Here is a 9,945-nt window from a genome sequence, read left to right as displayed (position 1 = left end):
CCTCCTCCCTCCTCCTCCTCCTCCTCCTCCTCCTCCTCCTCCTCCTCCTCCTCCTCCTCCTCTTTCTCCTCCTTCAACAAAGACTCTCAGTGTAGCCCAAGACACAGCTCATGCTGCCCAGACTACATGTCACTCTATAACTTAGGGTGCCCTCAAACTCTCAATCCTCTTGCCTCTGCTTCTTAAACTCTGGGATTACAGATGTGCAGCCCCACGCCTAGCATGCTTATGCACTCATGCATAAGTGTGTGTGTGTGTGTGTGTGTGTGTGTGTGTGTTATACCAAAATCTATCTCTGTATGAGTTTAGAAGAAAACTAGAGAGACTAGCAGAAACAGCTTTTAAACACAAAGTCATTCTTTATTTCAGTCATAAAAATAAGAATTTAAACAGGATCTGTTTAGCAGAAAGTGTTATGCTATGCGGGTCGCTCCAAGATAGTGAGTTTCTCCTTCCTTTTCTCTATTTGTTTGGTTGTCATGGGAGTTGGTGTTTATGGGGAAATTCTGAATATATTTCCTACAAGAAGCTGTCTCTGTTTCTTAGACCAATGTTCTTCTGAATTAAAAATAGCTAGGATTTACTGAATGGGAATTAGATTCCATCCTGAAGATGTCTGTTGGAGACTGAAGAATTGTTTCAGGCATCAGAAGGAATATTTTAATTCCATTCAAATAGGGCTTATAATTTGGAAATCTACCTAGCAAAACCTTATAATTTTGGAAAGCATGCAAAGAATGATTTCCTGACACACCCAGTGAGGCTCAGGAGAAATGAAACTCTGTGGAAAATTGTCATCCCTGGCCGAGACATACCAGAGTACCAGGTTTTCTGAGACAACTAAGCATGCTTTCTGAGTCTAGGCAATGCCAAAGCAAGGGGACACAAGCCCCTGCAGAAAGGCAGAAAGACATATGTACAGCATGTTGGAAATGGAAGGGGCTTGCCATCTGGTTCAGCCTCCTCTCTAAATTTATGGGAAGAACATTACTTCTTTCCTGATGCAGAAATTAGGACCTTACTCAATGGATAGAATGGAGGGAGACAGGTATTTCTAGAAGGCCTGATCATGTTTTGGTTTGGTTTGGTTTGGGTTTTTGGAAACATGAAGGACTACAGAATATTATTTCACCCTTTCCTGGACTGTGATGAAGACACAACACTATGAATGATCAAACAAGAGGACTGTTGAATTGTTCTATGAGATCACATCTGAGATGAGCCCCCACCCTAGGTTTAATCTAGTCTATAGAAGACAGAGATAATGTGCAACTAAGTGAGGCAATAAGGTGAACTTCCCCTAAAGAAATAGATTTCCTAAGCCTTCAACATGAACTTCATTCAGAAGCAATAAGGACCCAAGTAGATGCCAAGAGACTTGCCACCGTGTAGCCTCTGGCTGGGCCCTGCCGGTCATCTCAACAGGGGAGGATTTTGCCTTCTCTATCCTTCCCCCGTTGATCCTCAAAGTTGAGCAATTGGGACTCTCCTTATTTCCCTCAAAAGGAGTTTGGTAGCTGAACATACTGGCATACCACGAAGGAAGAAACATTGTGTGACTTACTGACCTCCAAAGTGTGCTGCAGACTCTAGAAGCCACCAAACCTGAGATGAAAGGGAACAAAACAGGTCTGTTCTCTTTTTGCCTTTTTGTACTTCCCTGTACACTGTGTCCCATCAAGAAAAAAATAGTAGGCCTGTGCTTTCACTTCCAATGTGTTCAGTGGGCTGGATACTAAGGACAGAGCGTTGACATAGAACAGAAGCGTGGGAGAAGAGTCCAGCCAGAAGTTTTCACAATGATTGGCCATACTTCAGATTGTCGTGATAGCCAACAGTGCACACCCCCTTGTAGCTTGACTATTGAATCCATGCAAAAGTCTGCATACATTCTCAGTAGTGACAGCCTTGTAATTTGAACTTGAGAGATAATCTTGAGAATATGAATAAGATTTTTTATGACTGAAATGAAGAATGAGCTTGTGTTTAAAAGCTGTTTCCTACTAGTCTCTCTAGTCTTCCTCTACACTGTTACAGAGATTTTGGTAACACACACACACACACACACACACAAATGCTAATCCCTATCACAGAATATTTAGGATCTGATAGAAAGAAATGTAAGCAAACATCAGAAATTAAGTGATAACTAAGACAAAAAGTACAGAAACACCAAGAACACAGACATTTGCAGCAAGAAATGTGGTACCCTGATATTTGATATGACATAATGGTTATTTACCATTGTGGTTATATGATACAAGTGCATAAAAATCTGAGAGTTGGACTATATATTTTCTGGGTTTTTTTCCTCTCTCTCTCTCTCTCTCTCTCTCTCTCTCTCTCTCTCTCTCTCTCTCTCTCTCTCTCTCTTGAGAAAGACTCTCCTGTAGTCTGATCTGGCCTTGACTTTGTAGTTATCCCTAAAAATGATCTTGAACTCCTGACATTTCTGTCCTCCCTGTCAGAGTGCTATGATTAGAGATGTGTGTGTACTACCATCTAAGTCTCAAGTCTACATTTCCCAAGTTCAAAGTTGAGTAGGTTGGTTAAACTTTGCTGTATTTCTGGAGTAGATTTTAAATAAAAATTAAACACAATTGTAGGGAAGGAGATGAAAATTCCTGAAGACCAAGGGATGCTGGCAAAGAAGCCTCTGAAAGGAATCTCATACGGATGGAGGCAGATTAAACTTGAGACAGAAGAGCCTTGAACGTCAGCTGCAAAAGACACCATACTTGTGGGTAAGAGGGGTTCCTGGCTTTCCAAGCCTTGCCTTCCATTCTGGTGACTTGATTGTTCTTACTCCTCTGCCGTGAACTGGCATCCATTCTATTTAATCAAACATTAATGGAACATTTTATGTCGCCAGGTGCAATTTACAAGGTTCATTTATTGCCTCTCTTAATTCTTCAAAGGATAATACAAATTATTCCTGCTTTCTCCATTTGTAATAAGGAAGCAGAAACACAAAGCTCTTAACACATTGAAGGTCATACAGTCAGGAGACAGGCCAGTGTGAACTTGACCGGGTAGCATGGTCAGAGAGCCTGGCCTGAAAGAATTGCTATCAGCTCAGGGCCCCAAGGCCCAGTTCTCAGCACAAAGGAGATTTATTTTCTTCTGAGGGACAAAGGAGAGGATTTAGGGACAAAGATAGGAGACAGAGGAAAAGGGATAAGGGAAGGGAACAAGGGAGAAGGACCACAGATAAATTGTAGGGCGCCAGGCCAAAGGACTGCCCTTGGATAGAGAGGAGACAGACATGGCCCATAGGTAAATGGTAGTTTATAAAGCTAAAAAGGGGGAAGCCCCACATTAGGATGAGGTGTTTAATTTTAATTGGGCATGTTAACTAGGTGAGCCAAAGGGGGCTTTTCATTGCTGGACTTCAATACTTTGATAGCTGGACCTTGGTAGTCAGCCTCAGGAGGAGGAAGTGGCCAGATAAGGTAATAGACCTTAGTGGCTAGCTTTAGGAATAGAATCTACTGGTTTTAGCTTTTTTATTGAGGCAGAGAGAATGAGGGAGAAGGGTAATGCCTGCCGGAGCCATGTTTGCCATGCTCAGGCTGGCTAGAGTCCCTTCACCACCTCTGTTCGTTAACCTGAAGGAAGCTTTTGTTGATGAAGTCTGCATATTTTTGAACATTGCTCCAAACAGGTAGCCTAAAAGTGACTTCTAGTATACATATCAGGCCAGGCCCCCATCAGCCATTCTCAAAAGGACCCAAGTGGTTTATCAAGCCTCCCATCAAACTCAAAACATTCCTTCTCAATTTCCTGGCTGACCTTCTGTGGAAATCTGTCTCAAAACACTTTTCATGACATTTGTGGCAAAGTTTTCTGACAAGAAAGACATGAACCTAATTCATTTTAGGGGACTGGATTACATTGGCTTTTCTAGCGTTTGGCTGTGGAGCTAATACAAGTTTGGGGAAATCTAATAGCCGAGGGGATGTCTCTGGTGAGTGCTTAGCCCTTTAAGCTGTTTTAATCTCCACAAAGGCAAAGAAAATGCATGCAAATAAAAGATGGTGTGGTGCTCATAGTCAACAATTTTATACTTAAAGATGTCCTTGCAATGAAAAGAGCAAGGGTTATCATTGGCTGCAAGAGTTGAGATCCCACATCTATTTCACTACTCAGGCAAGGTCCTTAGCTGTGCAATATGGAGGAACCAAGAGTGGCTTCCTCATTACTGCAGTCCCCTTCCCCCACTGAGCTGTTATGAAACAGCCTTGAACCTCACAACAGGAAGCACAATCCAGGGCTGGTAAATAAAGCCTTCCTTCCCTTTAGTGGGTCTCAGAACTTCCTTTTGCTAGGTTCCAAATCTTTTTACAGAAGTTTACTTAAGAATTGGGATTTTTCATTCCTTTTCTTAATGCCATTTGCTTCAAGCTTTATATTCCAAAAAAAGCTACAACATCCCTGTTATTGTCAGGAAAGCCTCAGAATCCCAGGGAAATGAAGCCCTTTCCTTCTCTTCTAAATATTTTGAGTTGGGCTCTATCAACACCATTTTGCCGTTGGGTTGGAATTTCCCTTTTCATGTAGCCCTGGTGCAACCTGCCTAACACAGAAGCGGCTAGCCTAGTGTTTTGTATATAAATCTCCACAAATATAATAGAAAGTGTAAATTGAGCTCTGTAAACAGCTGCCTGAGATGGGCACACACAAACCAGGCAAAACGAATCAGGGAACCAGGACTCCATCTGTGATTGTGCATATCTAAAATGAGGACTCAAGAGGGCTGCTGAAAAGCTGCAGCTTGGAAAGATTTTGTTTTATATCCAAGAGCATGTCATTGTTTCAGAATTGTCATGAGTGAGAGTATTCGTTTTTCTATTTCTGCATGAACAAATCACCACATACCAATTGGTTTAAAGCAACCCAGTTTTGTTTTTCTTGTTTCGTTTGAGAGAGGGAGGGAGGGAAGGAGGGAAGGAGAGAGAGAGAGAGAGAGAGAGAGAGAGAGAGACAGAGACAGAGATACAGAGACAGAGAGACAGAGACAGAGAGACAGAGAGGCAGAGAGACAGAGAGAAAGAGAGAAAGAGAGACAGAGACAGAGAGACAGAGAGAAAGAGAGACAGAGAGAGACAGAGACAGACAGACAGAGAGACAGACAGACAGAGAGAGTTCAGGCTTGTGCTAGGGTGGATGTGTCTGAGAACAGCTTTGAGGGGTGCATTCTCTCTTTCCATTAACAGCACCAGGGATCCAAATAAGGTCATCAGGCTTGTTCAACAAACACTTTTTAACTACTGAGCTATCTCAATGGCTGTAACACACACTGTCTGTCTTGTAATTCTGTACGTCAGAAACTGGGCAAGAATCTGAGTGGGCTAAAAGCAAAATATCCTAAGGAGTGCATTCCTTCTGCAGGCTCAAGGTGAGTATCCCCTGCCTTGCCTCTTCCAGCTTCAACCTTGGAGTCTTCCATGCCACCAAGGTAAAGGTATTCCTTTCTAGTGCTACCAGACTTCTGCATCGACTTTCCATAGTCAGATCTTCTGGATCTACTTTCAAGGACTCTCTCAATGTCATTGGACTCATGCAAATCCCCTTGGATATCTGTCCTATTCTGAGACTAACAGCTTAACATACTGCCTTCATCCATAACTTAAGTTCCAAGTCTCCATAAGAAGATGGCTAATCTTCAGTGTCTACTTGATATGGACACACCTTGGAACCATAGTCTGGGCATTTATGTGAGGGCATTTTCAGATGTAACTGGAGACAGTAACAACTCAGAATGTTGGCAGCACCATCCCGTGGGCTATGGTCCTGGACTGAATCCAAAGGAGAAAGTGAGCTGAGCACTAGCATTCATCCATCTTGCTGATTCTTGACCCAATGTGACTAGCCACCTCTTATCTCTGCCATTGTGCCTTCCCTTCCACAATAGACCGTCTCTCCTAAAACTGTGAGCCAAAGGAAACTCTCAAGAATTTATTTTAATCACAGCATGAGAAAAATAACTAATATAGCATCTAACATAATCAAGTTCACAGGTTCTGGAGTTTAACATGTAGATATGTCCTAAATCATGAAGTCATTATTCTATCTACTGCAACAGGCAAAATTCCCTAATTTTTTTTTCCAGTAACATGAGGTGTGTTCTCTTCTTTACTCCAGGATTGGAAGAACTTCAAATTCAGAAAAGCACTCACTTGCACTACACAATGCAATAGTGGTTATGCTTCATCAACTATTGCTATGCTATGCAATGTGTTCTGAGTCATTTTCTTTTTAAATTCATGCTTCTCAATCTAGGCAGGACAGAAGATAATATTGCCTTCTACAGATGGAAGGCGTTAGAGGCTCAGAAGGATTGAGGTCCACTCAGCTACTGAAGTCATACTGGCTTCTCCTCAGCCATGAACTTCACGGTGCCTCTATACCACTTACCTCTAAAGCCCAGCCATGGAGAGAAGCCTCCAGGAGTCTCACTGTCTTCTCTTTTCTTTTCTCATCTAGTGGACCCTTGAACTGGAATCTGGAATCACATCAAGCCTTTCTCTAGTCAGGTTTGCCTGTCCTCAGTAGTGGCCTATTTGCCATGACACCTTTGTTTTCACAGTCTGAGTTTGCTGGTGAGTGAATACTGTGAAGAATTTGGTGGAAGATTACAGGGAAGAGAGTCCATCCTACTTTTGGCAAACTTGGCGTCAGCCCTGTTTGGAAAACTGAAGCACATATTTGAATGTGGAAGGCAGAACTGAAGAACATTCTTGAAGAACACTATCTAGAATCCCACAGATCAACACTAGCATTTTTCTCACACTGACAGTCATCTGCTCTTGGTGTATACTGTTTTCAAGGATGCTGTGCCTTCCTTCCTAGCATATCCCATGTTCTTTCCTTAGACTGTATTGTTCCTGAGGAGAAGTCACAGTGCCCAACTTCCCTGCAGCTCCTTGCTCAAAACCAAAAAAAAAAAAATTATTAAGCAACAAATGATATTAACAATTTTCTACCTGAGGTCTGCCATAGTACATTGTTTGATTTGGTTCTTTGTTTTGGAGGTCTTTGCTGTAAACTTGGGTAATTCAGCTCTCTGCCACAAAGGCAAAGAAATATGATTTGGGTTTCTTCCTAATGATCTCAAATTGAACCCCACAATAATCCCCAACTGAACTACTGGTTGTGTGAACTTTTCCTGGGAACATATACAAACATCTATTCACCCCAGATATGACACAAAGAACACAAGAAACAATTCCAGCCAAAATTAGATTGGTGAACTGATATTCTTAATATCAGCACAGGTGATAGTTTACATACAGGTTATTTAAAGGTAAAGGTGCAATTTAAAAGTACTTGAGAAGCTACACCACTCAAGAAAATGTCTTTTTCTCTAGGTGACTTTAACTTCCTATATATCTTCAGGGAATGTGGGGAGGACTTAGGAGTCCCCTCTTCTCCACTGTAAATCTGTCTAAGGTATCAGTTAGCTTATCTCCAGTAGAGTTAGAGCCCAGCGGTGGTGTCGCACTCCTTTAATCCCAGCACTTGGGAGGCAGAGGCAGGCAGATTTCTGAGTTCAAGGCCAGCCTGGTCTACAGAGTGAGTTCCAGGACAGCCAGGGCTACACAGAGAAACCCTATCTCGAAAAAGGAAAAAAACAACAACAACAAAAAGTAGAGTTAGAATAAAGTACACTCTTCAATGCTATATAGTACCTTAAACTGGTTCCTGAAAGCACATTAATGGAAAAAAATAATGCTGAAATTAGAATAAATTCTAGAGTTCAGAATACTATATCGACATTAGTTTTGAAAAACACACAGCAGATAAAAGCTTGGGGAGTGTATGCGGATTCACCATACTGTCTTGACAACTTTTCTGCAGAGTAAAAATGATTTTTTTTCTCTGCCATTCTCTGCAACTCTTCCATCTGGGGATTAGCTCATTCCAGAGAGCCACAGATGATCCCAGAAGGGTATCCACTTGTCATGCATCTGGAAGCATGGAGTTTTGCAAGTGTCAATTTTGGGGGCTTGGGAAATGGCTCAGTTAGAGTAGCTGCTATGCAAGTGTGAGGATCTGAATTTGAATCTCTAGCACCTACATTTAAAAAGCCAGGCATAGCCACCCATGGGGTATAATCCCAGCCCAGTGGGAGCAGAAGAATGGGGCTTGATGGTGGTCATTCTGGCTCCAGGTTTGTTGAGGGGTCCTGTCTTTTAAGATGAGACCTGACAGTCATCCTCCTTTGGCTTCCAAACAGGCTTAGATGTGCCCATAACCACACAAACTCACATACACACGTACAATGGGGGGGGGGGGGGGGCGGAAGAAGCACCCAAAGTGGCAATCTAAAATGCTTGGATGTTTTAGCTACCTCTAAAATGGCAAGGAGAGGTATCATTGGAATGAAAAAAAAAAACAACAACCTATTTTTGTTTTAAATGTTGTTTGTCCTGACTTTATTTTCAGAGGTGTTTGTCATGCAGTGATCACAAGAATCTTGGGTTCATTCTCCTGGCACTACCTAGCCCTTATCCCTGCTGAAGTCATACCCAAGTTACCAGAAGCATAGATTCATGGGAAGCTTCTTGTTCACACACTACAGAAGAAGGCTGGGATTTGGCAGAGACAAGAAGACTTGCCTCCCTCTTCCCCTGCCCCAAGGCTGCAGAGCTATTATCAGGCCAGAGCTGATATTAGCCTAGGGAACTAATCTTTGTTTGCCTTTCATGCCTACTTTGAGTTGTGGGAAACGTTTCTAGTAACTGATTAAAGAGTTCCTCCCACCTCTGTTTGCCACTTCTCTGGTTCAGCTTTGAACAAAAGAAACCAGTAGAAATTTCCAGAGTGGAAAAAAAAAAACAACCTTCTGGGTCATTGATGGGTGGTTTAGAACATTCCATATGTCCTTCCTGAAAGTATCAAGGAGAATACGACTGTGCCAAGGTGAACAGGTATTTTGTCAAAGGTCTTTACTGTAGAAAGAATACCTTGAAAGCCAAAGAGTCTATCTATCAGACTCAGGTCTATCTCCCAACTGGTCTGACTGAATCCCATGGTACAAAGACTCAAATTGCAATCAAGTTCCTTATAGCTCTGGTCCCTGGTACTGGCAGCACTGGTTTGACCTCTACAAGAGTTAGGGGAACTATAAAACCTTCATGCATTTAGAGATAAGGTTTTAATTTTTCTTGTTATTGTTGCCACTTTTCTATAAGAAGAAGATGAGTTTGCTAAAAGGTGTGGGGTAGCCAGTGACCCAAGGATCAGTCATAACACCATATGAGGACTTTACTTTTCCCTCCTGAGCTGTGCTCTGAGTCCCCAGGACATCATCCATCCACAAAGCCCCATGGCAAACAAAGCTGTTACCAGCTGAGTTGAGTCAAGCTACCAAGTGTGTGGGATTCAAAGGGCATTAGAAGGAATGCTCGCAAGAAGTAGCTACATGGGTTGGTTTTTGCAAACAGGTTCTCTAACCTAGCCCTCTCATTCACAGTAGCTACTGCTCTTAAGATGGCTAAGGCTGTCCCTTACCCAGGAAAAGTCCTGATATGGCACACACCATTTCCTATTGTTATTTCACAGCCAAGGGTGAAGCCTTTCATTTGCAGACATGGGCTGAGTCACCCTCTTACAGCTAAGATTAGCAAGCAAGTCTCTGTTTGCAATCTGGTGGGGGAGAGAAAAGCTTTCAAACTATTTGTGCAGTGGGTAGTAACCCTTGTCCACTTCCCTTCTCATCTTCCCAGGTTTCAGACACAGGTGCCCGTCTTGACTCCAACATATGTGGTCTTCCATCTAGGAAGCTGATCATTCCAGCTCAGGGCTTAACTAAAGTAACCCCTGTCTGAGACATCTGCTTTGGCCCAGATAATTATGTGCCTAAAGTTGTAATTCAGGTTTGGTTTCATAACATTCTCTCTCTCTCTCTCTCTCTCTCTCTCTCTCTCTCTCTCTCTCTCT

The 9,945-nt window shown here is 42.5% G+C and overlaps 1 long non-coding RNA gene across 2 annotated transcripts; it reads left to right on the top strand.

Moving 5' to 3' along the window:
- The first annotated feature begins 1,351 nt into the window (after positions 1-1,351).
- LOC127674809 (uncharacterized) lies at positions 1,352-8,765 on the top strand. Of its 2 annotated transcripts, XR_007975365.1 has the most exons (4): positions 1,352-1,629; positions 2,607-2,744; positions 6,487-6,602; positions 8,449-8,765. It is a non-coding gene; the product is annotated as an uncharacterized LOC127674809 (long non-coding RNA). The 2 variants fall into 2 exon arrangements; XR_007975364.1 differs by lacking the exon at positions 8,449-8,765 and having other exon boundaries at positions 6,487-8,292.
- Positions 8,766-9,945: the final 1,180 nt, after the last annotated feature.

This window comes from Apodemus sylvaticus, chromosome X (genome assembly GCF_947179515.1).
Source record: "Apodemus sylvaticus chromosome X, mApoSyl1.1, whole genome shotgun sequence".
In the NCBI taxonomy this organism is placed as follows: Eukaryota; Metazoa; Chordata; class Mammalia; order Rodentia; family Muridae; genus Apodemus; species Apodemus sylvaticus.
Note: the sequence above shows the minus strand (reverse complement) of the source record. Positions and strands in the feature narration are given on the sequence as shown.